The following is a 16,015-nucleotide window of genomic DNA, read 5'->3' as shown; positions in this document are numbered from 1 at the left end:
ATTTCGGCTGGGCGGTGGACTGGCTGGAATCTAAGATCCACCTCTGGCGGCAACTGGCCTTGTCCCTGGCGGGGCGCATAGCCATCGCCAAGATGGTGGTGCTCCTGAAGTTTCTGTACCTATTCTTGAACATCCCCATCCCGGCTCATTTTTTTCCGCTAACTTTCGCTCCCTTATAATCACTCTTGTCTGGGCCGGGCGTCAGCCTAGAATTGCATATAATATTCTCACACTTCCTTTATCGTGTGGCGGACTGGGCGCCCCAGATTTCAAATGATACGCCCTCAGCGTCCAAGCCAGCTTCCTTCACTTCTGACTGCATCCGACGCCTTTTCAGCCTCACATGGTGGTGGAAGCTGATCTTGCGTCCCATTGGCCGCTCCTGACTGCTCTCTTTGCCCCTGCAAAACACCAGCACGGTGAGATCGACACAGTAGAGACCTTGTGCTGGGCCTTGGACGGCCTCCGGAGATACTCTAGCTCTAGCATGCTCTCCACCAATGCCATGCCCATCGCACACAATCCGGCATTCCCCCTTTGCAGACTGCCAGGATGGTTAAACGTGCGACTCCCCGGGGGCTAACCACATTATCTGACCTTTACCCTGACAGTGGCTTTTTTTCCCTTCCAGCCGAGTCCGGCCCCATGGACACTCTGCTGTATTACAAACTCAGAGCGTCTTGCAGGGCGATACACCCTACATTTCCTCAGCCCCCTCCTTCGATGGCTGTCCTCGACTTCGCATACACATCCGCCTCCCCCCACAAGCTGGTCTCTAGACTTTACGCCCTTACGCTGGTGGCGTCCCCGATTTCTGCTGACCGCGCACGTGCTGTGTGGAGTGCGGACCTAGGCGCCGATCTCTCTCATGAGGTCTTGCTGTACTGTTCCTAGCAGACCAAACTTCTGTCCCCTAACTACCGCCTGCGCATCATACATTTTAAATACCTGCGTAGACTGTACCCTTCCCTTGCCCAGCTGCACAAAATGGGCCCCACTCCCAGCGACAAAAGTCTCCGATGCTCCGCTCCCGACTTCTCCCATCTCGCCTGGTTGTTCCAAAGGTCTCTGCATATTGGCGCAATGTGTGTATCGCCATTACTGATATCACCTCCACGCTTGTCACACCAGACCCACTGATCTGCCTCTTAGGCATTGTGAAATATTGTCAAGACACCTCCCGCCGGCTAACCGCAGTGCTGCTCATTCTTGCACGGCGTAGGGTCGCCATGCATTGGGGACGGACACCCGCCCCCAGGGTCAGCGCTTGGCTAGAGGATGCGGCGGGTTGTCAGACGCTTCTGTCCGAATTCTGGGATTTGACGCCAGCAACTTGCCGCCCGGTTGACATTTGGGGACCCTTTTTCTTACCTTCTGCGCTAGAGCACTATGCCTTCCGCGGCCTCTCCCATGCCCCCGCAGGGTCTCTGCCCGAGGCGCCCACCGGGGATGGCTAGTAGAGTGCAGATTCTCCATCCATGCACTCTGCAGGTTCCCTGCGGCCTCTCTCGCCAGCACTTGGCCTTCCCTGGGCGCTCCTCTAAGCCCTTCTTGTTCCATCTCATGTCACTTCCTGCTGAGTACTGCAATGGGCTGCTTATGTATAATTGTTCCTATGATGCCTCTAACAGATGTGGTTCTCCTCTTTGAATGCGGATCCCCCGCCTACATATATTGTAACTTGATGTACAAGTTTCTCAATAAAGGTTTTTGAAACTTAAAAAAAAAACAGTAGGAGGTAACGGGTACAGGTTCTCAAAGAGAACACCACCACCTTATGATATTGCAACAAATGATGTGGAATCGGGTCATTGGTCTTGTCTCCCCTGGTCGTACAGCACCTCGCAGAATCTTTAAATGCCAGAGCTGACAAATTCAGTTGACGTTGACTAGTGGTTCATGAATGGCAGCTGCACTCAGAGGTGGCACAGGGTGTCTTCCAGCCATATGGGATACTCTGGCTCAATCTTTTCACCACTGCAGAGAACATGCAGTGCCCAAGCTTTTACGTGTTGGAATTCCCAAGGCAGTTTTTGCTCTGAGATGCCTTTTGCCTGGATTTGAGGTCAGGACTCCTGTACGCCCTCTCTCCTGCCCAGAGTTCTGAATCAGATGAGGAACAAACGGACCCAAGTCATTCTAGTGGCTCCAGACTGAGTAAGGAGATTGTGGTGTATGGAACTTCTGTCCATGAACATCTGTCCTCTGATCTGACTGCCCCTTCGTGAGCATGCATGGAGATTGAGTGGCGACAGGTGATAGCTTTGGATCTTCCTCCCGAAGTATTTGTCATACAAGCAACCAGGCATTCCGCTACTAAAGCTCTTTATGCAGGATACTGGGAGATATCTGTTGTATGGTGTTCCTCCTGCAACGTTCAGCATTTACAGGTACAGTTAGTTCACATACAGTTGTTTTAGCTCTATTTAAGGTAGCTGGCTGTGGCAACAGTTAAAGGTTATTTGTGGGCCCTTTCAGGTTTTAAACATTTACCCAATCAGCCATCACTTTTCAAATCACTTGTAATATGTTTCTTGAAAGGCCTGATTCATATGTTCTCACCAACACCATATGTGATGCTGCAGTGGAACCTTAATTTGCTTCTTACGTATCTAATATATGTGCCACTTGAACCAATGCATAGCAATTCCTTACATCTGTTGACACTGAAAACAACGTTCCTCATTGCGATGATTTCATTTTGTTGTGTAAATGAACTATGGGCTTTGTCTATCCTGCAGTGGTTCACCAACTTCTTTCAGGACAAAATTGTCCTTCAGATAAAAGTTGCTTTTCTTCAAAACATTGTCAGGCTCTTTCTCACGCCCTTCTACGTAGGGCAGTCTATGACATTCTCAGCTTTCCTTGCCCCTTGTCCTTCCAAGGAGGAGAAACGACTCCATCGGCTTAACTCCTGGAGGGCCCCAAGGGTTTACATCGACTGTACCAAGAACACCGGGTGGGGAGATAAATTGGGAGGCGGTACAGAAGACGTCTATTTTGAGCTAATTAACCTATATACAATTGGCTGTTGTTTTTATCTTTTCTTTACTTCCTACTTTTAATGTTGATGCACTTTATTTGGCTTTACTCTGTAGAAATGTGTGTAGGTTGATGCACTTTTTAACTGACGATCTTGATTTTTTTAAAGCTGAATTGAACGTGTGGGAAAACTACTTTCGGCACAGTAGCCATTTATTTATTTATATCTATACTACTATTATAAAGAGAGAACACAAACCTTTGAGCCAGGTAAACTCGAAAAGTACACCACCAATCAAAACACCCAAAACATCTTTGAAAACCTCAGGGCAAGCAGAAGGACATAGGTTATTAAAAATAAAAAATATATGCTGTTTAAAAGATTTCGAAATAAAAATAAAGTAGTCCCTTACAAGTAGCGCCAGCCGCGACGTCTGCGTGATGACATCATTTGCGTTTGCGCTCCCTGGCAACACTTCCGGAAATGGCGCAGAAGATCGCGACCTGCTGGGAGGACTGCCGCGGCCCTGCTTGCTGCTGGGCGAAGTGGCGGCCTGTGCGGGCGGGGCGCATGGAGAGTGGCGGCCTGTGCGGGCGGGGCGCCTGGAGAGTGGCGGCCTGTGCGGGCGGGGCGCCTGGAGAGTGGCGGCCTGTGCGGGCGGGGCGCCTGGAGCGGGACCGGCGGCTCAGGTAAGGATCAGGCTCTCCGGGACACGGGCGGGAGGGGAACGGGACGGGAGGGGGCCGGGCCGGGGCGGGAGGGAGCGGGAGGGGGCCGGGGGCAGAAGTGCACGCAAGCCTCAAATGCTGCCCCCAGCCCCTTTCTACCCCCAGGCAACGCTGGGGCGGGCTGCTAGTAGTTTTATATAGCGCGAACAAGAACCCGAAGGTTATCAGAGCGCTTTACAAAAGGGTGGAAGGAAGGTCAAAAACCCAATATCTACATCAAGTAAAAATACACAACATGAATAATCGCATGATTCACAGACAAATGACACAAAGGAGAGTGACACAAAAAGCAGGTATATAGTGGGCTACGAAGGGGGCACACAATGTGGTAAAGAAGATCAGCATCACATGATGGAACAGTGGTTATAGGATCAATGATCTTTTCTCTTTTTACCTGTGGCATCTAGAGGCGCCATTTTTCTAGTTCATGTCAGCCAGTAGAGTCATGTCCACCTCTAGCGCCCACTTAATGTACCGAAGGATACCAAGAGCAAGCCGGCAGCACAACTGGATCGCAGCCACTGTCAGCCACGATGCTTGTTCTACCTCCCAAGGTGAGATGAGGCTTTGCTGTTTCAGATTAGAACTTCTTGCCTTGCAAGGGGTTAAGTGCAACTGCATGCCCTTAGAGTTGTGAGAAGTAGAGAAGGGCTAACCATTGCACCAAAAAAGCGGATGAGGTAATGAGGTATTATGGGAAGAAGGTTTCAGCATTCAAGTCTAAGAGGGCTGAGCCCCAGAAGACTTAAACAGGTGCACTAACCTTTACCGCGACAGCCTTGACTTAACCGGTAGGTCAAGTGTGCCATGCTCATTGAAAACATATGAAGTGCAATTTCATAAACTAACCTGCCCCAGGAGAATTAACACTAAAGATCAGAATGATATATATTCTGTGATATTTTATGATCCTTTTGTAATATGCTTTGCACTGGTTTTAATTAACTATGCATAATAAACTTTACCTTACCTTACTAAAGATCAGAAGTCCTGAGACCTGGATCTGGTGATTAAAATATTGTGAGGCTCCCCAGAACAATCGACCTTCCACCCCTCCTAAAAAAGACCACGACAGGGGCCGTAGTGGGACATCAGCAGTTGAAAAGTGCACAAAGTGCAGAGTAAAGGCAGCTGGGGGGGCCGCGAACTCACTATTATTATATTTGGACTCTCAACTTCTTCATGTCCTTCCACTTTTACCAAACAATGAATAAGTTAAGGGCCCAGTTTATGAAATAAATGAAGAACATGATAGCTCGGTTGTGCAGAAGTTAGCTTCGGCATTCCCCCTTGAAAACTGGTGTTAGACTCCGGGAATGCGGCTGCCCGAGGCCACGCAGTGGCCATCAGGAGGGCGGCTCCTTAGATACAGAGGGCTTCCCCCCGCCCCTCTCTAGCCCCTATCCTCCCCCGGGCAGGCGGAGTCCCGAGGGGAGCTAGGAGGAGCTGAGTGGCATGTCCGGTGCGGCAGGCAGGGTGAGGGGTACTTAAGTCCCCCTCTCCATTTTCTCTGCCTCTTTGCCACACCGGACGCGTCGTAGTGACCTCGTGACGGGGACACACTGGACTCGCACGGCCGCTGCCGCGCGGGTCACGCCGTCTGGTGGTTGGGCCTGTGCTCGGCCGTCGCGGTGTCAGTCTTGGCGCGCTGATTCAAGGGAGCTGGGGGTCTGCTCCCTTTCAAGGACGACGGACCTCTGGGAGCGACCAGCTCTGGAGCATCTGTGGCACGGTGAGTGCATTTGTGCATTGTGCATCACTCCCGCCCCCACCCCCTTGCCCAGCCTTCCCGATGGTTTTGCACCTAGGGCAGGGCGGCCCGGCCATGCTGGTGAGCCGCTTAACCCCTTGTATGCTGATGACGAACCCCAGCCGTCATGCACTACAGTGCTCGTGTGCTGATGACGGCTGGGGTTCGTCATGGCCCGCCCCTGTTCGTTTGTTTACCGCACAGCGGCGGAAACGGGCCAGCAGCGAAGGGGTTAAAAAGGGGTTGAGTTTGGTCGGTCCTCGCCTGGTCCACGGGGTCCCCTTCGCCACCCGACCTGGCCCCCGAGCTGATCTATTTGGTGCGGGGGTTTGGGGAGCGATTGCGGTAACTAGCAACCCCGGTTTTCTCGCTTACCAGGGGGGAAGCTTGGCCGTTACCCCCTCTGCTCAGGGGGGGGGAATGACAGGGGCCTACGGGGCATCGCCACGTGGCGGGCCTCGACGCTGAGACTTTCCACACGCTCGGTGCCTATACGGGGTGGCGTGTCTGGTAGCCAGTCTACCAGCAAGTGGGCTCCTACATCCTGTCTGCGCGCGCGTCATGGCCTCAGGTTCGGAGTGCGGCAGCGCCACTGACCCCGTGACCCCTCGAAGCATCATTGAGCTGGGTTTGAATAGCGTCTTACAGACCTAAGCGTGTACACGCTTTAGAGATTTATATTACTCGCTCTCTGTGTTATTAGGGCGCCAGCTCGGGGATTTAGAGGGTTTGGCGTGCCCTGCGCCGCAGCATGGGGGACAGAGCCTTGGGCCGTCTGCGTCTCTGCGCATCCCAGCCGGGATACTTGTAACTGTGCTGCAGTAATTTCAAGGGCGGTGGTAAGGCGAGCAGCGGTACTGCCAGCAGCGGCAGCTTCTGTTAGCCTCTGTGCCATCCACGGGCAGCCCGAAGAGAGAACCATCGCCCATGCACGAGGCACTTCCAAGGGATACATCGCTCCGCCCCCAACACTGCGGGCGCCATCCGGCTTCCATATGATTACCGTCTCCCGCCCCCTGGGGCGTGTTAAAGCGGTTGGGCATATGCTCCTTCCCCCCGCACCCCTTGCTGTGTGAGTTACGGCCGGTCCTTGCTCATGCTCAGAGGATCGCGCTGCAGTCCCTGCTTTAGTGGCTTTAAGTGGGAGCTTTGCTAGAATACATGTAGACCACAGTCTTCCCAAAGCCAACAACCTTGACATGCGCAGGTTTGTTGGTCTGGCTGGATCATATATCTGGATGCAAGGCGACCGGAGTCGACTTTTGGATGGCGATCGCTGCTTCCACTGGCTCGCCCCAACTTCTGCCCGGCCTCCTGCTAATCCTGTGGCCCTCACTTGGACTTTTGGCCTGCCTCCCAACCTGCTGCCAGTTTGGGGCCACTGCCAGTGCCGGAATGCCCTGTGGCCCTGCAACACGGGCCGGATCTCCAGACCACTCACCCCTCCCCCCCCCCAACACCACATGGCACCAGTGTTCTGAATGTGCCGCTGCTCCCGGAGTCCACACTGCTTGCGGGTGAATCCACACACAACCCACCGGCAGCCGTGCAGCGCCCCATGGCCAACGCGTGACCGTACCAACAGCGTCAACATGGCCTTCACCACCTGGCGCACTCTCTCCCCCACCGAGACGGCTGACTGCAAGCTCTTGTCATGATCTCACACCCTCAGATTCAGCAACCTTCATTGAAGGTAAAAGCCTGTAACGCGCATGTTTAGAAACTGCGCTAATTTTGTATCAGAGAAAACCCACCCCTGTCCCGTGCATCCTGCACTCCTTGAATTCATTAACATATTGTTATGCTTATTGAAGGAATATGATTATAAACGTTTACATGTATCAGTGTTTAATGAATCACGTTTTTATAATCTGCTATTTCTTTATTTATGTGACTCTTGGCGGTGCTTGAGGAACGTTGTGACTCTTGGCGGTGGTTTGGGAACATTGTATTCAGGTTCGACAGAGTCCCTGCTTGGTAACTTGAGCACCGAGCAAGAAGTGAAATAGACGCGTTGGTTCGTCTTTCTCAGACGCTTGGAAAAGACAAGCGGCAAGCAGCGGAATGCACGTCAGCGTCTTTACGTTCGGGTGTGGTTCAGGTATAAAAACCACACCCGATCTTCCAGAAGGCGCTTAGCCTTCCAGCCTTCACGGAGAACACATCGCGCATCTCGAGGTCCCATCAGAGGCTGCTACTTTTGACGGAAAAGGAAATTCAGAACTCGGCAGCTTGAGAAGACAAAAGCTAAGTAAATGTTTTTCTTTTGAAGGCGCCCAACGCTAGCCACTCGTTTTGGACAAAGGAACAATTTTTGGAAACCAGTTTCTTCTGAATTAACAAGAAGAAAAGGACTAAAGGAAAAACAAAGGCGATATCTGTTATTTGTTATTTGATAATTTGAGTAAAAGCTTTCTTTAAGCTAATTGTAGTATTTGTATTAGGCCAGTTGCATCTGTCTGTATTAGGCCTGCTGCATTTTGTTTCCATATCTTTTGCATAGAGTTTATTCAAAGAAGAAAGAAAACAAGGAAGTGGTGGAATATTAAGCAGGCATTGATAAGTAAGTGCGTGCAAGAGGGAAGGTGTAATGTTAAATGTTGGAGTATTTCAGAAAGATAAGAATTTAATAGTGTAATTGTATCTTTGTAGAGAAGGTGAATTAATCTTCAGTTGAGAAAACTACAAGGACGTCATCATCCAAACAGCCCTGCTAACCTGACAAGATTCTACAACACACCACTTCCAGGACGCGAAGCCCCTCCTAGTAGATCGCAGGTAGGAAGCTTAAGATCTAGAACACAACCACAAGGTGTCGTAGGGAGGTTGGAGTAAGGTATAATTTAAGTGGGAAGGGTTCTAAGGAGAACTTGTTGTTTTGCAGGTCGACTACTAGAATCTTCATTAGCGTCAGATCCGGCCACTCTCCCTAATAACTATCTAGCATCTTGGAGTGAATTGATAAAAAACCACAAGAGGTAGGATAGCTTTCTGGGAGTTTGGCTCATAGCGTCTCCGCAAAACCCATCAAGCACCTTACAGGTAAGAGCATCAAGCCATACAGGTAAGAGTGACTTGAATCACCTGACAGAAGGCTAAGCCCACGGATACCGTTTTGCCCAGGCGCTATGGACCAAACTCCTCAGGTGTCACTACAAGATATAGCAGCAATGTTAGCGGAGCTGAGGCATGAAAATGCAGAATTGCGTAGAGATATGTCTGATATGCAAGCCAAGATACAAACTACTAGCACTTCCTGGACTTCTCCGATCAGACCAGCAACACATGCAAACTTTGTATAGTGGTGGCGCATCGAGCTCCCCTTCTTCTAACACCCAAATTCAGGTAGTAACCCCTGTTCCTGTACCCCTTGCGCCTCCAGAGAGATTTTATGGCGACAGTAACAAATTTGCTATATTCCTGAATCAATGTCATTTACATTTTGTGGCAAAACCCACAGCATTTCCAGATGACTCTTCGAAGGTAGCCTTCATTCTTTCATATTTAAGTGGTGAAGCAGCTCTTTGGTCTGTACCCTACATAGAAAGAGATGATTTAATTCTTTATGATTTGCGGCGATTTAAAAACACCATGAAGAAATTATTTGCTAAACATGTCTTTGTGCAGTCCGCAGATCATGAACTACTAAATTTAAAACAAGGGTCCTCTGATCTGTTGCATTATATCTCCTCTTTCAATAGATTAGTTATAGAAGCAGAATGGCCAGAAGATAAACGGGTGTCTTTATTCTATAGAGGGTTGAGAGAAGAATTAAAGGATATGGTAACACAAATTCTTGACCCTCCCACAGACCCAGAGGAATTTATTGATCTGGTAGTCAAACTCAATCATCGCATTATAGAAAGGAAAGGGGAGAAAGGGAAAACAGATTTCAAAGTATTTTTACCAAGAGACAAGACAAATCTTAAACATGAATCCACAGCTAAATTAGACCCCGTTGAGCCAATGCAAATAGGGACAATAAGAGGGCCTTTAACCAAAGACGAGAGAGAGAAGAGAAGAAAACTGAACCAATGTATGTATTGTGGTAAGTCAGGACACTTTGTCAAAGAGTGCCCTACTCGACCCACAAGACCTAAGTCGAAGTCAGTGGATGTCAACACAGTAGATCAGGCGGAAAACTAAAAAGCTCGATAGATCAGGAGGTCAGTTTATCGGGTAAACAGCTTAGTTTGCCCTCAAATGCACCTACCGCCTCTCATAGTCATCTCAGTATTAGAGTTCTATTACAATCACAGAAGGACAAAAGTCATTCATGGTCTATAGATGCTTTGATTGATTCTGGAGCCACAGGCAATTTTATCGACACCCAATTATTTGAGAAATTAAGGTTAAAAAGAACTGAGAAGAACTCTCCAGAAATAGTTAGGGCTGTGGATGGGAAAGAATTGACTTCAGGTCCAATACAATATAATACTGAAGAGTTAATCATGACATGTGCAGACAAACACATAGAAGACATAATTTTTGACATAATTGATGCTCCTCAGTTTGGTCTAATTTTAGGTATTCCTTGGTTAGTACTTCACAATCCCTATATTGACTGGAAGGATAGAACTATTCGGGACCCTATATCTCCCGCCAGATGGGGAACTGAATGTTGGGATGGACCTTACGCTAGTAATCGAACCCCACTCCTACGATCTCTTCACTCCCTTAGAGATTGAGGGGGTTATAGGGTGGGTAGCGCCCCGTAAGGCGGCGGGCCCAGATGGACTGCCGGGGAACCTTATGAGGGCATACCCAGCGGAATGGGGAAGGGTCATTGCCGCTCTGCTAAATGACATCATGATAGGAGGGGCAGTGCCAGAATCCTGGAAAGGGGCGGTGGTGGTCCCGATTTTCAAAAATGGGTGTAGGGAAACCCCGGGGAACTACCGCCCCATAAGCCTGATAGACTCCACCCAAAAGATAGCAGGCAAAGCTATCCTTGGTAGGATTCTCCATTGGGTGGAGGAGAATAAAATCCTGTCAGACTTTCAGGCAGGTTTTCGGGCGGGAATGGGGACAATAGAGCAGGTGTTTAGGTTGTCACTGTTGGGGTGGAAGGTGGTGGAACTGGGCAAGGGCAGTCTTTACTTGGCCTTCTGTAATGGCTGCCCTTTTGGCTCCTTTAAGGGGAAGAATGATGGAGAGTGACTCCAGCCTATCACCCCCATAGCATAGGGATTAGGACTATAGACAGGGCCCCTGCCTTCCATATATTAGAGCATTTTCGTGTCACTTTCCTTAGTGTAGGGCTTATGAATTTAAGTTAGGGGTTAGATATATAAGTATTAGTCATGATTTGCCCATTTGCTAACATGTTAGGATATTTTCCATGGAGTTACGCATATTGTGGGCCCTGTAGGCCTTAAACGAGACAGACTCCATTTTGCTTTCTGCCCGGTAGCTCGAGAAGGCTTTCTAGGTGAAGTGTAATGTTTTAGTTTCAAGCTGTTGTTCGCTTGGAGAGAACCGGCTCAGGCTGGCCCTTATCGAAGGAATGTATTTTTCTCCACACCGAAGACACAACTTCAGGCCGGCCGGCTGGGAACGTGTCCTTGGTACGGGGAGGTACAAGAATTTGGTGGGCGGCAGGTTACTGGCCGTAGCTTTCCATGAAGGAACGGGCTTTGATATTAGCGAAGGTGTTAGTCAGTTTGTCAGTTAGTCCGTAGGCGGCATCTAGCCGTTAGCATCTCTGCCATTAATTATCTCATGGCGGACAGTCGCCATCTTTGAAGTCCGAGAAAGATTTAAGACCGAAACTCTCTGAGAAGGACTGAAGGAGAATTAGCGCGGAGCGCACTGATACAGAGAGAGAGAGAGACGGTAGCTTATAACCAGCAAGGTTCCGGTGCCCTGGAGGGAAGCAGACGAGGTTGAGCCTAGCGGTGCAGACGTGTACTTGTGACGGCTGGGGTGTGACTGCAAGGCGAGCCAGGACACAGAGACGAGAAGGGAACCTAGATGACTGCCGAGTCCAGACTTCATATTAACCAGGTGTCCTCCGTCCTTTTCCCAATTAGCACGCGTTCTAATCTTTACCTTTTCTTTGCAGAAATTATGTTGCATAGTAATGTGATTTGCATTTATTGTCAATAAATATCCTAATTCTTATAGAATTACAGTGTGCCTCGTGTTCCTGTTCAATCTCGGTAAATGCATCTCCTAGTTGAGAGTTGTTTATGTGAACGGATGTGAAATCCCGATCAGGTAAATGGTGATCGAACAAAGAGGGAGTGAATGGACCTTTGATGCCAAGAATAGGAGGTACATCATATGATTTGGGAACCGTATTAAAAGTCATTATTATAGTTTTATCCCGAGTAGATAACTGAGACATTGTCCTGATGACTGTTCATAGGAATGTGGTCGCCGTTGATATGCGGCGTTAGTGAGAACGCTGGGTAGGAGACCAGCGTGTATACCCACAAGATTGTGGCTTGAATAAGTGAGAGCGTCAGGGGGGAGACTGGCGTGGAGGTTTGCCGGATTGCGAACCGTTTGGAAAAGGGAGCATTGGGTTCTGCAGGCCCATGTGTAGACGCACCGGATTGTGTGTCAGATCTGCCCTAGGGTAGACCGGTCTGGGTCGGGGTGGCCGCGAGACCAACTGATGTGAATAAGATATTGTAGAAAATCTATGCATGTGTATTGTTATTCCCCATCCTTAGGTGCGACCTGTATATATATCTGTATATCTATCCATTGTGAATACATTCTAAGGAGGGAAGGTGAGTACGTTTTGGCTGGGTCATAGGGGCCCCTGGGGGCTGATCCCATCTAAGCGGAAAATCCAGCCATTACATCTGGCGTCACGAACTGTTTACGAAGCCTGTGTGCATTGTGTTGTTTTAATCTTGTTGGTTTGCGCTCGGCTTGTACGTATAAAATTTTGTTTATAGTTGTGTATATAATTTTTTTGTGTCAATATGTTTGCGAAAAAATCATCGTCGGTTTTCAAGTTACCGATTCAGATTCCCGGCTGGGAATGTACCCCTAACGAGGCCTTGGCCCGCGAGTGGGCTGATTCTACTGGTTTGAGTGAAAATTGGTCTTCATGCTTGGAGCAGGCGGAGCCTGCCGATGTGGTATCGTGCTTACAGAAAGCGCCAGTAGTGAAGGGTGATGAGCTTCCTATTTTAGGATGCAGAGGTTGGATTGTTCTTAATGCATACAGAATACTGCATGAGAGGTTTGTTCAGCTACAAAATCAGTTTAAGGACATGGAAGGACAGTGTGTTGAGTTGCAAAATGCGCATACTCTTTTGCGTTGTCAAAATAAATTGCTTGCCGACAAACTTGAAACATATCAGACCATTGCCGAAAGAGCTGCGGTCCGTATTGCACGATATAAGTATAAACATCGTCGTGGTCGTGTATCTACACGCAAAGTGCGTATGGTTGTAGCAAAAGCCGGAATGGATTGGAACCCCGATGAGTGGGACGGTAATATCTGGGATTCTCATACTTCTGACTCCTCGGCGGAGGAGGGTGACAAGCGCGAGTCTTCTCGCTCCGGACGTGATTGTAAATCTGCTTCATGTACTGATATAGGTCCTCACAGCGACCGTGCTCGTTCTTCCCATTCGGATGACGTAGCTTGCCCTGATTGTTCTACTAAATCTAAGATGCGGGCTTCCTCGGAAGCTCTTCCTGAAGTTTCTGCTCACCCTGTTTTTCGACGTAAACTACAACAAGCCCCTGGTAACCCGGCTGGTATAGCTTTAGACTGTATTGAAGATTTTACTCAGCAGGAGGTTAGTGACATTTTACAACGATTTCGACAACGGCCTGGTGAGGCCTTGCTTACCTGGATGGTGCGTCTTTATGAACTTGGCGCTGCCGGTATTATGCTCGATGCGGTTGATTGCTTACGATTTTGCTCTTTAAGTTCTGATTCTACGATTCAGGATCATTTTCGAAACTATAATGGTGCTGGTCAAATTACTTTGCTCCAGCTTGCGTCTGACGGCTGTAATCATAAATATCTAACTGAATCTGATTGGCCCACTGATGAGAAACCATGGTACACTTTGCGCGATGCGTCTCAACGTTTAAAGGAGGAAGTCATGAAAACGGCTATCTTTCTTAGTACTGCTGATAGGTTATTGGATGGTCTTTTAACATCTTCTGTGCGCAATCGCATTATCCGTTCTTCTCCTGTTGCTTACAAGCAGGTCATGATGACATTATTGATTAACCAAACTGGCAATCCTTTGTCTGCTGTGCTTGAGTCTGTTCGTCAGCTTGGTGAGCTGGGTGAGTGGTTTAAACCTGAAAGACAATCTCGACCTGAGGGTCGTACTGGTGGGGACTATAAGTTCTCTAGACGTGACATGTTTCTTGCTCTAATTGCTGATGGTGTTAAAAGGGAGGACATTGACGGTGAGCCTAATAATCGCTTATGGGACATGTTTCGTAAGCGTGGTTTGGATCGAAAGGAGGGTGCCCGTCGTGTGCGAAAGAATGAGTATGACCGTGGTTCGGATGACAGTGGTGATGAGAGGCGACGTGTGAATTCGGATCGCCGTGATGATCGGCGTTATGAACGTGATGGATCCCCTCATCGTAATGACGGGAGGGGGAGAGAGGATGACCGTAAGAGGGGGAGAGATGATCGTGTTTCCAACAGACGAAAAGATGAAAGAAGTTATTCCCCTGATATGAGAAAAAGAGAGGATCGTAACAGACTTTCTGACCGTAATTCACAACTTTTTGAACATGACACTAATCCGTTTCGTACTGGAGACGGATATGAACAAGATATTTTGATACCAAAGAAAACTGAGAGCATTTACCCTGATTTGTCTTGGTTGACGGAACGCAGGAAAAATGACTAGGAAATAGGTCAAGCTCCGGTACACAAGTGGGCTCACAGAGACAACAGACCCTATGTAGATATTGAGATTTTTTGGAAGCATCGTAATATCCAAAGGGCCCGAGCATTAGTTGATACTGGGGCGGAGGCCACTTTAATTCATGGTAAGTCAAAGAAATTTCATGGACAGTCTTTCACGATTACTGGTTTGGGTGGTAAAGAAACACCCGCAGTTCAAACTGCACTCGAAATTAAAATTGGTAGGATTCCTCGTAGAGAATACTCTGTGTTGGTTGTACCACTTTTGGAATTTATAATTGGAATTGACATTTTGAAAGGAATGACTTTGCATTTGGATGATGGTTGTTATCAATTTGGAACTAGACAGTACATTTCGACCAGACCCGTACGGGTTGGCCGTTTACGAATGCCACCTATTAAAATCCCTTTGGCCACGAAGGTGATTTCTCAGAAGCAATATCGTATCCCAGGTGGTCATGAAGAGATTACTGCTACGATTCAGGATTTGGTTGACGCGGGAGTCATAACTCCGGTCACGTCCGCTTGGAATAATCCCGTTTGGCCCGTGCGCAAAAGTGACAATTCTTGGCGCATGACTGTTGATTATCGAGAATTGAATAAAAACACACCTAAATTGACTGTTGCAGTGCCTGACATTGTCACGCTAATTCAGAGAATTCAAAAGCATCCAGGTACGTGGTATGCTTCTATTGATATTGCTAATGCTTTCTTTTCAATACCGATTGCCCCCGAATGTCAGGAACAGTTCAGTTTTACATGGAATGGACGTCAGATGACGTTCCGAAGTCTTCCTCAAGGCTATGTACACAGTCCTACGATCTGTCACCGGCTGGTGGCAGAGCATTTGTCTGAAGTGCCCACGAATCCACGAGTTCAGGTCTGTCATTATATTGACGACATTTTGATTCAAGGTGAAACGCAAGACCAGGTACAGTCCCATTTAGATCAGATCCTTGACTGTTTGCGAGCGAAAGGTTGGGAAATTAATCCTGACAAATTACAAACTCCATCCCAGAATGTGAAATTTTTAGGAATTAATTGGCATGAAGGTCACAGAGAAGTGATCCCACAGGTAAAACGAAAAATACTTGATTTCGCAGTTCCCAGGAACAGGAAAGAGGCTCAATGCTTCATTGGTTTGTTTGGATTTTGGCGTCAGCATATTCCCCATCTAAGTCAGATTTTGGCTCCATTGTATCGAGTCACTCGTAAAAAGAATGCGTTTGAATGGGGTGAGTCTCAACAGACTGCTTTTAATTTGGCTAAAGAAGCTATTCAGTATGCCTTGGTTTTGTGGCCCGTGAGTGAAGGTGCTGTGGATCTGAATGTGTCCGTGGAAGGCCTGTATGCCAATTGGAGCCTGTGGCAAAAGCAGGGCAGACAAAAAGTGCCATTAGGTTTTTGGACTAAAAAGTTACCTGAGGCTGGTGAGCGTTACTCACCCTTTGAGAAACAGTTACTTGCTTGTTATTGGGCTCTGGTGGATACCGAGCAACTGACCTTAGGCCATGCTGTGATTTTGAGGCCCGAAATTCCCATTATGCAGTGGGTTTTGAGTTCACCGAAGTCCCATCGAATTGGACATGCTCAGGAGGCTAGTGTGATTAAATGGAAATGGTACATTCAGGACAGGGCACGTGTGGGTCCGAAAGGTGTGGCGGTTTTACATGAGCGAGTGGCGCAGG

Source organism: Lissotriton vulgaris, chromosome 8 (assembly GCF_964263255.1).
Source record: "Lissotriton vulgaris chromosome 8, aLisVul1.2, whole genome shotgun sequence".
Classification (NCBI taxonomy): domain Eukaryota; kingdom Metazoa; phylum Chordata; class Amphibia; order Caudata; family Salamandridae; genus Lissotriton; species Lissotriton vulgaris.
Note: the sequence above shows the minus strand (reverse complement) of the source record.